At 45.4% G+C, this 13,266-nt stretch overlaps 1 protein-coding gene across 2 annotated transcripts in view; it reads right to left on the bottom strand.

Annotated features, from left to right (window-relative positions):
• The window catches only part of ARHGAP5 (Rho GTPase activating protein 5), a 113,445-nt gene extending 101,238 nt beyond the window's left edge, over positions 1-12,207 (bottom strand). The window contains exon 1 of one of the 2 annotated variants that reach the window (XR_012237193.1): positions 11,930-12,207. The gene's annotated coding sequence lies outside the window, so the exon portion shown is untranslated. The remainder of the gene's footprint in view (positions 1-11,929) is intronic. The other variant, XM_073610624.1, reaches the window with a different exon arrangement.
• Between the last annotated feature and the right edge of the window lie 1,059 nt (positions 12,208-13,266).

The raw sequence follows: 13,266 nt of genomic DNA, 5'->3' as shown, positions 1-13,266 counted from the left end.
AAGTGCAGTCACTGTAAATCTGAGGGGTAGATCTGAAATGAGGGGAAGCTCTGCTGATATTACTATCCAATCATGTGCAAGCTAAAATGCTGTTTTTCATTTTCCTTGCATGTCCCCCTCGGATCTACAGCGACTGCATTTCCAAGTGCACTTGTAGTGCAAAGTGGATTTGCCTTTCGTAAATAACCCCCAATATCTTCTTCTGAAAACACATTTTAAGGCCCCTTTCACACAGACGGATAGACTGGTGCTTTTAGCTGCGGATTTTCTCATTTTCTACCGCAGCTAAAAGCACACAATGCTTTCCTATGGCCCCATTCACACACTGCGTTTAGCTGCGATTTAGTGACATGCGGTTCCGTGCGGATAGAAAAAATAGAATTGACTGCGTCCAGGAGCGATTTAGCGCAGCTATCTGCACATAAGCACAGGTAATCGCAGTGCACTGTGTCAGCTATGGATAACAGCGCCGAGCTGCTCATCGGAAAAAGAAAAATGTTTTTTTCCTTTCTCGATTAGCGACAAGCACTGGTATCCGACTTGGATCCCTGCCAATGCCCAGGACTGTTTGGTTCGAATCTTAAGGGGCTCTCTGACCCCTTATGTCATCACAGTCCGGGGCATGATGGGACTGTGACGATATAAGGGGCGGGGTCACCGGGTGACATCACCCGGTGGCCACGCCCCATGCCTATATAATTGGTAGCGTACCTCACTCACGGCATTATAGCGTGAGGGAGCGTCGTGTCAACATCTCAGGAAGAGAAGAGGAAAGACCTCTCGGGAGACCGGGCTCCTCTGCTGGCAGAAGGAAGAAGGCACCGGAGAAGAACCAGAGAGCACGGAGACGACACCGGAGAGAGGGAGAAGACCCCCGAAGTCAGAAGAAGACCCCCCGGAGCTGCTTAATAAATCACTTTAAAAACCTGTCTACTGTGTTTTTTTAATTGACACTTTTTTCCTAGGTGAATGGGTAGGGGTACCATGTACCCCATACTCATTCACATAGGGTGGGGGCCCCCTTATTAAAGGGGGCTCCCGGATTCCGATAAGCCCCCCGCCCGCAGACCCCGACAACCAACGGCCAGGGTTGTCAAGAAGAGGTCCTTGTCCTCATCAACATGGGGACGACGTGCTTTGGGGTGGGGGGGCCGCAGGGCACCCCCCTTGCCCCAAAGCACCTCCCCCCCCATGTTGAGGGCATGCCGCCTGGTACGGTTCAGGAGGGGGGGGCGGTTCACCCGTCCCCACCTCCTTTCCTGACCGACCGGGCTGCGTGCTCGGATAAGGGTCTGGTATAGATTTTGGGGGAGGACCCCACGCCGTTTTTTTCGGCTTAGGAGGTTCCCCTTAAAATCCATACCAGACCGAAGGGCCTGGTATGCTCTTGGAGGGGGAACCCATGCCGTTTTTTTATTTAAAATTTGGCGTGGCGTTCCCCTCAAGATTCATACCAAACAGTGCCGGGCATTGGCGGGGATCCAAGGCGGATCCCCGTTCAATACGAGTTGGTACCCTGTCGGGTTGCTACCCTGTCGGGTTGCTATGGAAATGGCAAACCGCAGCTAATCGCACTGTACAGATGCAGTACAAACGCAGCTGATCGCAGTGCCTGGAGTCTTGAATTTCACAGGAAAAAAACATGCTTTTAACTGCGGCAGAATAGCCGTCTGTGTGAAAGGCGCCTAAAACTGCTGATCACATAGCAGCTGAGTAGTAGGGTCAGCACTGGACTGCAGACATAAGGTTTAGGTCTTGGACTAAAATAATGCCAGCAACAGCAACCTAAAAAGATATGATCACTGTATATGGAGACTACAATCTGTCATTCCCATCAGGCCACAGCTGCAAAGAACAGCCTGGCTGCCAAACGGAAACAAGGACAGGAACAGAAAGTATCACAAAAATCCCTTAGACGTACTCTGCGGTAGGCTTACCAAAAGGTCTACTTATTTTAAATTTATTTATTTCATGCAAGAAAAATGTTTTGTTGTTTTATTCAGCAAAATCAGTATTTCTGATTGCAAAATACAGAATCACAACAAACTACTAAATATTTACACTGGAAGGGACAGGTTCAGAAAGGAGGAGACGCACAAACAATAAGTTCTCTTTATACTACACCGTTGAAAAGGGCCAGAATGTGGTTTTATATGTTCTGTATTAATCTAGAAAACCTTATTCAGCCAGGCCACGATGAAATCCTGCAAAATAGATTTGATTCAAGTGATTATAAAGTAAGGCTATAGGCAAAAATTTTTCTTCATTTTGGACAGAGTAGGTGAGGGTTATAACCCCTGTCAGGTCCCATCCCCAACCCCCCCCAAGTGATCCATTTTGGAGATTTCCCTTCGCTTCCTGTCCCATAGCCAAACAGGAAATTAGAGGAAATCCCTCCAATTTAAGGGAATCCCTTGGGGTCCCCAGAACTAGTGTCTCCATTGAAAGATTTCCCCTCTATTAATTTTAAGGAACAACCCAAAGTGTGGGATTTCACATACTTTCACTGATAATTGTAAAACAGGACAAATAGAGGGGGGATCTCTTTAATAGGGGCACAGACAGCAATAAAAACTGAGGGGGGTTCTAATCACTGTCCACTCTATGCAAAAATAAAAAAAAGTTTTGCTTTTAGTTATACTGTAAATAACGTTATATCCTTACCTGCACTGTGCGATGAAATTGCACAGAGTGGCCCCAAACCTTCACTTCTCGGGACCCCCACTAGAGCTCCTGGCTCCTCCTCTTCTCAGTGTGCCACCATAGGAAGATGCTTCCTATGGCAGCACACCTGTGAGCTCAATTCTGGTAGTGTTGCCCGCATCCATAAACACAGACAGCACAGCTTGGGCCGGCAATAGGGTTTGACTGGCAGCAGCAGCAGGAAGTGGAGCCAATGGCTCTCGCTAGCTCAGCAAAGCGCATGAGAGCAGGAAATGTCACTAAAGATGGGCACAGTGCTGGAATGATTGAGGGCTCAGGCAAGTATACCAGGGAAGGTATTAAGGTAACCCTTTGACAAAGTCACGTGGTCAGCGACGATACACGTGAGGGTAAGGAGCCGTGGTGACATCACTTCAGGTCGCGGCTGAGACCGGAAGTCTCCTCTGTATATGCTGTTCATTCGTTTTTTACCTGCGAGTTGCTACTTTATTATTAAAAACTATTTCTTAAAATTACTACACAATGGAGTCCTCCTCTTGCCTTTGTCTTTCCATGCTATTGTTGCCAATTTGAGAGCCTGACTGTTCCTGACCGTCTGGGGAATCGATCCTGCCAGGAAATTGATCAGCCAGTGTGGAATATTCAAGCTTGAGTTACTTCTATATGGAGGTGAGAGGCTGGGGGAAACAGTATCACTCACATCGGATGGAGTACCTTTTCTAGAGTGTGGCACATGCACTTTATATTTCGGATGCACTTTATATTGGATGGACTGTCCTGATTATTGGGATCCAGCACCGTTTTTTGGATTTATTACACTCATAAAGACTGTGGTGTCACATATTTATTTAAGACTTTATTCGCATAGGATTTCACTTTGCACATGTTTGTCGTCACTTTGCACTGTATTTGGATATCATTATACATTCACTGCAATTATTGTTATTAATTTTATACCAGCTTGCCCATAATTTTTGCACTATCTTTGCACAGATCCATTTAATATTTTTAAGGACTATTTATTTATTTAGTCATTGTTACTCATTTAGGTTTGCCTATTTTGAGGCTTTAGTAAGCGCCACATTTCTTTAGTTTTCATTTCTGTTTAGTGTGTGAACACTGTTTCTTGTTGGCAGCTACTCATCTATTTATTTATATTTATTTAGCATTTGTTTTGTGTGGTTTGCGCATTAGTAATTTTCTTATACATTAAAGGTACAAAATGTTTAGGCTTCAGAACCACTTAAAAGTTTGGTTACAGTATATCAACTGATAGGCAGGTAAAAGGCATCTCCAGGCAGGGTGGATATAAATCGATCTAAAGATAGTTTTCTATTTAAGATACATTAATAATTTAGTTTATTCAGCATGAAATGGAGCTTCGTTATGTAGCATGAGGCTGTATATTCTGCAATATTTATATTTTGGTTAAATGAATCCAAGCTCTGCACTCCATTAATGCATTCACACAATTTCACAGGAACCATGAGATAAAACAAAGTTCAGGAATATCCCTTTATCCCGTTGTTTTTCAAATCTATGTACACTACAATCTGTATGACAATCCTTTCTGTTATCGCTGTTTTACTAACCGGAAAGTTTAATTGTTCTAAAATGAATCTTTAATATTTGCAAACAAAATAAAGGTTACCCAACTACCAGCAAAAGTAAGTCCTTACATTTAAAGAGCACCTGTCATTTCAGATCCATCATAGCAGCGCCTGTTAGCGGGAATCCACTCACCTGCTGCTGCCACGTCCCTCACCTTGTTGTGTCACTTGCCTCATCACCAGCCGTCCATTAACCTCCCTGGCGGTATTCCCGAGTGTGGCTCGGGGTTAAAATTCAGTACCATTAGCGGTAACCCCGAGCCACACTCGGGATCGCATTGCAGGATCCTGGGGCGGCGTTACTTACCTTGTCCCCGGGATCCTGCGATGTCACCCGCAGTGTCCGAGGGCTCCGTCCTCCTCCGAAGCCTCTCCGTGCCAGGCTCCGTTCCCTGCGAGCGGCGCGACGCACGGGGGCGGAGCCTGGCGGCAAATTCAAAAAACTGTCAAAATCATAACACATACAGTACTGTAATCTTACAGATTACAGTACTGTATGAAATGATTTCACATCCCTTTTGTCCCCAGTGCTCTGGCCCATGCCCTGCATGCAGTTTTACATGATATACACTGTTCTTTCTGCCTGGAAACTGGAGATTGTCCATAGCAACCAAAAAGTGTCCCTTTACGTCAAAAGTGGCTTTAGACCAGCTAGAAAACAGCGATAGTAAATTAGAACACTTGCAGAATTGAGCGATAGTGAATTGTGGGGAAATTTATTTTATTACTATTTTTTAAATTTTTTTTTAATTATTTATTTTTATTTATTATATTATAATTTATGTTTTTGTGTTTCAAACTTTATCATACCCGGGATATCTACTAGACCCTGGTTTGGACAGATTTAAGTGTGTTATTGTTAAGATTTACAGACCTACAATATAAAACGCCAAATTTCCATGCAAAATAATGGTACCGCTTTCAGCACCTAAAATCCGAAATAATCATACCGCCAGGGAGGTTAAAGTGAATAGGACTGTTGGTGCATCAACAGTGGGTCAGAGGAGGAGCCGCTGTGGGACAAAGATAACAGTTGCTCTTTAAAAATTATGATTTAAAATCGACGATGTAAATCAAATCCACCCGTCTTCAAGAAAAAGAAATGCCTTGGTTTATCCGTATAATACAAGTCACGTGTTGCCTTGGAATTCCCCTACATTCCCTTTACTTTCACTTCTACTGAAAAATCAATTCACTGGGTAAATACAATGACCAAACTGCTTGAGTGGGAGTGACAAAAGTATATAAAAACCTATATACTTAGAGTTAAATATGGATGATTTAAAACAGAGCGCTTACATTCAGTACGACTCATTCAGCACAAGTTGCTGACTTGCCTGTACAGTACATCACCACTTCCTTCCAAGTTTTTTTTTAGTAAAAGGAATTCAGTTTCAATCACCCATTTGCAGACTAACCATCGTTCACTATAGCTAAAGTAAAGCAGATGCAAGGAGAGAGGTGCAGTTACAGAACAAATGTTTGGCAAAAGCAGAGATCTGAATATTCTTGCAAGAACTGAACGTCAGTTCTGGAAGGATTGTTTTGTGTAATGTGATAAAACACCAAAGATGGAGCATGCAGGACTGTCAGTGTGCTTTCAGAAAACGCAACAAAAACACCCAATCTAATAGAAGTTTATGGGAAACCACAGTTAACCCACATGAGAAACACAGGGGGGCACCAAACCACAGCAGTGTGAAAGCGCTCCCATAGCTAAGTGTAGGTATGCATATTTTCACATAGTAACATTAGTCCAGCACATGTCATACCTGTAAGATCCAGTGGAAGCAAGAAATCACTGTATAAGGCTGGATTCACACCTATGCATTTTTGGGGCTTTTTGCATTTTGCAGATACAGTCCATTTAACATGGTTTCCTATGGAACATGTTCTGTAGTGCAGATCTGCAAAATGTAAAAAGCACTAAAAATGCATAGGTGTGAATCCAGCCTTAGGCACCGCTACTACAATTGCCACAGGCTTCCAGGTCCAATGTCGAGAGGCGTCCCTGCTGCTTAGTGAATACAAGAGGTTGTTTGCTTGGAACAGCGCCATTTAGATACACTTTGCATTTCTTAAGGAATGCAAAGTGTTCTGATTGGACAAAGTGGAGAGAGCAGTGTCGATATGACCACTGGTCAATTTGTTCAATGATCTGACCATGACATCATTGACCTGTGGTCATATCAGTGACGTTACGAGCATTTCCATGTACAGCTTTGTATACATGGGGTGGGGAAAGCCGCCACACCGAAATGGACTAGTAAGGATGTGATCGTTTGACAGCTTCCCATGGGTAATGCTGAATCGAGTTCAGCCAAAACCCAGCTCATGCCTAGCCATGCTGCAGCAGGGGCTGATCTGTGCCAGACATTTGTAAACAAAAGCCAAGAACTGCACAGGCATCAGGAATTACATGACTGCCATCTCTAACACAGCATTTCAGTCCAGGAACTAGATACTGACTCTTGAAGATACCTTAAAGCTGAACTCAATGCGTTAAAGTGGAGTTCCACCCAAAAGTGGAACTTCCGCTTTAAGCACTATTTGCCCCCTTACATGCCCCATCTGGCATGTAATTTTTTTTTTTTTTTTATTGGGGGGGGGAGCAGGTACCTAGTTTTGACAGGTATCCAGCTCCCACTTCCTGCTCTCATCGCCTCGCCAACTCCTCCAATCCCCCTCTGCAATCTTCTGGGACATGTCACAGGTCCCAGAAGACTGCCTGACCACTAAGAGCATAGCACAACTCACGCATTGCGCAGTACACATCCAGCTGTGAAGCCGCAATTGGTTACAGCCGGGTGCCCACACCTGCAATCTCACATTGTGTGAACTTAAATCTAATCTACATCTGATGCAGCAGAAGGATAGTAATTGCTACATTGTCATAGGTCTGATGCCAGACCCTCTGGTTCCCCCCCCCCCCCCATTCAGAAAACAAGTCAAGCATCTCTCCTCTCAGAGCCCGGAGCTCCATAATACTGTCTGATGTAAATAAGAGATACGTCCAGGAAGCGGCATGCACCCCCTTAGACTAAACGTATACTATACCTACACATTTTACAAAGTGGTTGAATTCCTGGAGTTGAGTTTTAACGAAGATGTCTCTGACCAGGACAGAAAAGCAGATAAAGGTATTGTTAAGGGAAGAATTGTGTGCTATAAAAAAAAAAAAAAAATAATAATAATCCTATAAGTGTTACGTAATATGTACCTGTATGTAAAACTATATCTGATAGCAGATGCACTTTAATCACCCTCTATAATAGGCTGTCAAATTGGTATTTGTTTGGTATGTGGCTCTTGCATTCATTCTATGCAGTCTTTAGTGGTTTAATAAATTAGCCTGAATAAGGCCTTAGCCAGTTACCAGTTGATCAAACGTAATTTTGCAGTTCATACTTAAGAAATACTTTTTAATGTCTGTCACTGGGATAAAACTTTGTAAATTTTAATTACTGCTAAAACATTAAGCCAGGGCTGGACAATGCCCAGTTGACAGATCGCTATTGGGGCCTGAAAAAAAAAAAAAAAAAAAAACCTCTTGAGCGACCATTTATGTCAGAATCCAGTGTGTTGGTCTGTCCTGTAGAGGGTGCTGTGTGTATGTCAGAGTTCAGTGTACAGATCTCTCTGGCAGGGGGCGTTGTGTGTGTGTATGGTTGGCTGTTGGTCAGTGTGAGATGTTGGTACTGCTCCAGTCTGTGTCAGGCTGGCAGGGAGGCAGAACAGTAGGCCCAGCAGAGAAGGAGGATGTTCTCAGAGCTTATCCAGCCTGCAGTGGAGGTGGTGAGTGAGGACAGTAAGGCAGTACACTCCATACTAGTCTGGTGATCTGGGTAGAGTGTGAGCCACAAACCCAGGGGTAATGTAGCAGAGACTGAATGAAGAGCACTGACAGATCTGTACTACGTAACCCCAGAGGACAAACACAATATACACAGAATCTGCAACAGTGTTTCTCAACTTTTTTTTAGTTAAGGCACCCCATTCAAATATGTAAAAAAACTAAAGTTAGGCCTCGTGCACACGATCCAAAAAATTGTACGAAAAATGCCACATTCGAATCGATCGTACGATAATCGGATCGTTAGTACAGGGCTTTCGAGAGCCGATCAGGACAGTTCATCCGATATTATTCTATCGGACATGCATGGAAATTTTTTTCATACGATGCCAGATCATACGATTTTCGTTTGAGCAGTACAGCTGTCGTTCGAAAATGCAATACAAATGTATTACAACACATGACATCACTTCCGAATTTTTATTCTGTCATACGGGAATTTTCATGACTTTAGCAAACTCATCAGATTCAATGTGAGATTAGCAAAAAAACAGACGATCATTCGTCCAATAATTGGATCATGTGTACGGGGCATTAGGCTCCATGCACAGTGGACGTTAAAATAACATTAGAAAATTGCCAGTAACTTTGCAGCGAGTCTTTCAACGTTTTTTGCAATAGCATTGTTTTTTTCAATGGATCAAAAAAACGTTAGAAAATGCCGGTGAGCCACATTTTTGAGCGTTTATTGGCGGTCAGAAAAACGACTCCTGAACGAGTTTTTATGGCGTTCAGAAAACAGCCCATAAAATCCACTGCTGATAAAAGTTCAAAAATGTCCATGTGTGCATGGACACATAGGATAACATAGAGTGGAGTTTATGGGCTGTTAAAAAAATAAAAATAAAAATAAAATGGCCGTTTATGAGCTCCAGTGTGCATGGAGCCTTAGTTTTACATGAAGCAGCAACATCCGCACATGTAGGATACCCAACGTTAGAGGCGATTTATTCTTCCAAAGCAAATACACTTTTGCACACTGGTAATGACTAGTATTCCTAGGTTTCTCTTCTCCCTCATTCACCTAATGTGACCCCAGTACTGATGGGGAGGGGCAAACAAGGATGCTCTGCAGGTGTCCGGGGCCCTCCTTAACAGATGATGTCATTGGTTGTTAGGACGCTGGCGGCTGGAAGGTTGTATTGATGCAAAATGAAAACCTATGGCTTTGTGCAACTAGAGGGCAGGTTTCATCCACCTGCTGGTTTGTATACAATTTTTGGGTAGTTTGCAGGTATTTTGCCAAAGCGCCCCTGAAAAAAAAAAAAAACTAAAGGCACCCTGGTTGAATAAGGTTGATCTAGAATGTATAATTTAATCCAGGTTTTGTATAATGATCCATTTATATACAGCAAGGTTCTCGACTAAGCACAGGCGTCAGGTTGCCATGGCGACTAGCTTTATCAGTCCACATAAGACCCATTTCACACTGGGGCGTTTTTCAGGGGCTTTAGTGTTAAAAAAAAGCGTCTGAAAGAAGCCTCATCTGCAATCCCAATGTGAAAGCCTGAATGCTTTCACACTGGGGCGCTGCGCTGGCAGGGCGTCAAAAAAAGTCCTGCAAGCAGCTTCTTTGCAGCGCTTTCGTGTTTTTGCCACCGGGCTGGGTGTGCCGATGGCCCGAGCTCTTTCACACAGCCAGCGCCCGAAAAACACCCCAGTGTGAAAGGGGTCTTAAGCGGCGCTTCACCTGTGTTTTTTGGGGAGCTGGCAGTGTGAAAGGGCTTGAACTTTCACATTGGGATTGCAGATGAGGCTTCTTTCAGGCGCTTTTTTTAACGCTAAAGTGCCTGAAAAATGCCCCAGTGTGAAAGGGGTCTAAGAGAAGTCTGGTGCAGGTTTTGTAGTGCTGGCTTTCTCTGTTTTTTTTTTAAAGCTGGCTCCCAGTTTTGGGTAAGATTGCAGGTGTAGCAATGTGTTAACATGCAGTGATCCTGCCACTGATAGTAACCTGCCAGCTTTAGGATCACAGACACACACAGACCAGTGCACTGTGACTAGCAATCTGCTACCAGTGACAGGATCAGTAGTAAAGGATGGCCCTCAGTATGGCCCCTAGAATATTAGACTGGCTACTTCATTTTAGATTGACATTAGCCACACTTTAGGGCTTGTGCCAATAGACTTTTGTACACATCAAAATGAGTTTTACATTCCCATACAAGTCTACAGGAAGGCAAACCCCGCTATGGGCTGGTCCAATGCAGGTCACAAGGAAGTGAAATGTACATGTCAGTGGTCTGAGAAGTGTCTCTGATGCCACTGACAACACCTAAGCCCAGTGACAAAGGTGAACTTCACCAAGTTTTAGTAAACTGTCGGTCTACTTTAACTATGTGATAAATGAACACATAAAACAAACATAAAAACCAACAACATATACAGGAACAATGTTAACAGATGAACGGACTTCCCTATAAGATTCATCACTGTCTAAAAAAAACACAAAACAAAAACCTGAAAAGCAGAAAGTCACGTAGAATGTTTCAGTTTGTTCCGGCTGAAACAAAATGCAAATGTAACATTCTACATAAACTGCACTCTCTCTGTATACATTTGTAAAATACAGCCAGGAAAAGGTTACTATCCAACAAAGGTTAAATTCTGTTTAATTCCTTTACTGTCAGACAACCCCGCAATGAATTGCAGCACAATGAGTTGCTGAGCCATCTGGCAGCAAAGGGGATTAACAAGCCTTTCGTTTAGTCTCATCCCTAAAACTGGTGCCCTCCAAGGTGTGCGTTATTTCTGTCCTCGCTGCACCAATTCTACAGCAACTAAACAGCAGTAAGTGATCCTGACAATGTACTGGTAGGTTAGAAAGAGTGGAGGTTGTAACCTACCGCAGTATATCAGTACCAAATCTGGTACCTACCTAACCTTTGGGTGCGCTAATACTCTGATGCACGGATCTGTGACACTAATAGACCGGGGCGATCGGGACTGGTCCGCGCCTGGGGGGGCGCGCTCGGGAGACCGGTCCGCGCCTGGGGGGGCGCGCTCGGGAGACCGGTCCGCGCCTGGGGGGGAGCGCTCGGGAGACCGGTCCGCGCCTGGGGGGGCGCGCTCGGGAGACCGGTCCGCGCCTGGAGGGGTGCGCTCGGGAGACCGGTCCGCGCCCGGGGGGGCGCGCTCGGAGGACCGGTCCGCGCCTGGGGGGGGGGCGCGCTCGGGAGACCGGTCCGCGCGTCTGATCCGTGCCTAGGACTATATGTGGCCAGTCAAGCAGTCCCACACGGCTCCCCCACGCAGTGTATATATCTTTTCTCCTGGATATCAGAGGTGGCGATGGGTCACTCTACACCCCCCAGATCTCCATCACCATCTAATCAAAAAAAAATATGTGAATCCTCCAGACAGATCCAGAGAGAAATGATTGGGGGGAGGGGGGGGGATCCAGGGACAGACATTACATATTATTGTGAAGTTCCTGTTGCCAGTGTTCCTCATGTGGTGATCATGTCTGGGAGGAGTGTGACATAACCGGTATATGGAGATCAGAGATCTGGATGAGGTCACATCCCCCCCCATTCTGGACTCTGCAGGGATGGATGGGGTGAGAAGGGTCTGGAGAAGGATGAAGTTGGGAGTGGAGGGATCAGATGACATAGGACTATGCGGGGATGGATGGGGTGAGAAGGGTCTGGATGAAGTTGGGAGAGGAGGTGTTCCTATAGGGGGGCCTCCTGGGATGAAGGTCGGAGGAGTCCGGCACTGCGCCCCTCTCCTCCTCCTCCTCCCCCCGATAGGTCCTGCCATCCTCGGCCTGTCTCCTCCCCTCGGGGCCCCGCTTTCTCCTCACCTGTCTCGGGGACACATCCCGCCCTCACACGGCCCACATCTCCAGCAGCCTCCGCCGCTCCCTGTCAGTGTCGGTCCCGGGATCCGGTGCCCTCTCCTCCGCTCCTCGTCCCTTCTCCCGCCGCCGCTCTCTCTCCACAGCTTTTCCTCAATTCAGTAATGGCGGCGGCAGAGGGAGCGCGCATTCGCTCGCGACACCGACCTTCCAAGCCCGAAGCAAACCCCGTTCGCGCGGACCCGTGCACGCGCATTCCCAGAGAATCCTCCAGTCAGTAGACGTCATTGCCATCGCAAGTGTATTCCCGCCCTTCCTTGCTAGACCACACCCAAGGCCGTACCCTTGACACGCCTCTCTCTGCAGCCCTCTCCCGACCTCACCCCTCCTGAATCATCTGTGGAGCCCCGCCCCGAACACGTTTTTTTCGGATCGTCCGCCCACTCTGCTGGCTCAGCTCCCGAGGCATTCTGGGATGTGTAGTCTTTTGGTCATTAGCGCAAAACGCTTGTGACCGCAGCCTCTGGCTGACTTTTCTTTAGTCTCCAAATAAAGAAAGTGGGAAGTAGAATGAGCCTCCTGTACTCCATCGTAGTAGTTCACAGAGCAGCAAGCTGTTGTGCTTCATTATTCCAAAATTCACAGCCGTCCATATAAAGTAGAATACACCCAAAAAGTAACACCTACCTGTCCGCACACATCTGTATTCACTAAACCCCTCAGAGGTGGATACTTCCTGCCAGCACACCTCCTGCACAAAAACATGGTGGTGTTTTATTTGCACAGCTAATCAAACATATATTTCAGGAGAAAAATACACTAAAATAAATTTAAGTAACACAACACCCAATTTTTTAGTAAAATATAAAAGACGGGCTTACATTGAATAAATAGATACCAAACATGCAAATATTTCAAATTGCGCATGTCCATGAAATCGCAAAAAACAGCACCCAAAATTGTCCATAGGAGACACTAAACGCCTTTACAGGTTACTAGTTTAGAGTTAAGTGTGAACTATGGCCCTAGAATTATTGTTCTCCTTCCAACGATCACGAAGATACCCCGCATGATACCTGGCACAAGTGATGGTACATACACTTTATATTTTATTATTTTATTAACTTTATTGCTATCACAAGGGGCTAACAGGCCCCTATGTGATAGCATGGGCAGGGGGCAGGTCCTCTTTATTGAGGCAATGGGGGTTTATCATTTCCCCAAAGTCTCCCCTGCCCTCCAATGCAGCTATTCCAGCACAGATCATGTTTGAATAGCTGCATCCTCGAGAAATGTCGGCTGTGACCCCAGAAGTGATTTAATACACACTGCTCCTGGGGTCA

The sequence above is a fragment of the Aquarana catesbeiana genome, linkage group LG13 (assembly GCF_042186555.1).
Source record: "Aquarana catesbeiana isolate 2022-GZ linkage group LG13, ASM4218655v1, whole genome shotgun sequence".
Lineage (NCBI taxonomy): Eukaryota > Metazoa > Chordata > Amphibia > Anura > Ranidae > Aquarana > Aquarana catesbeiana.
The sequence above is the reverse complement of the archived record's forward strand: the minus strand, read 5'-3'. Positions and strand labels throughout refer to the sequence as shown.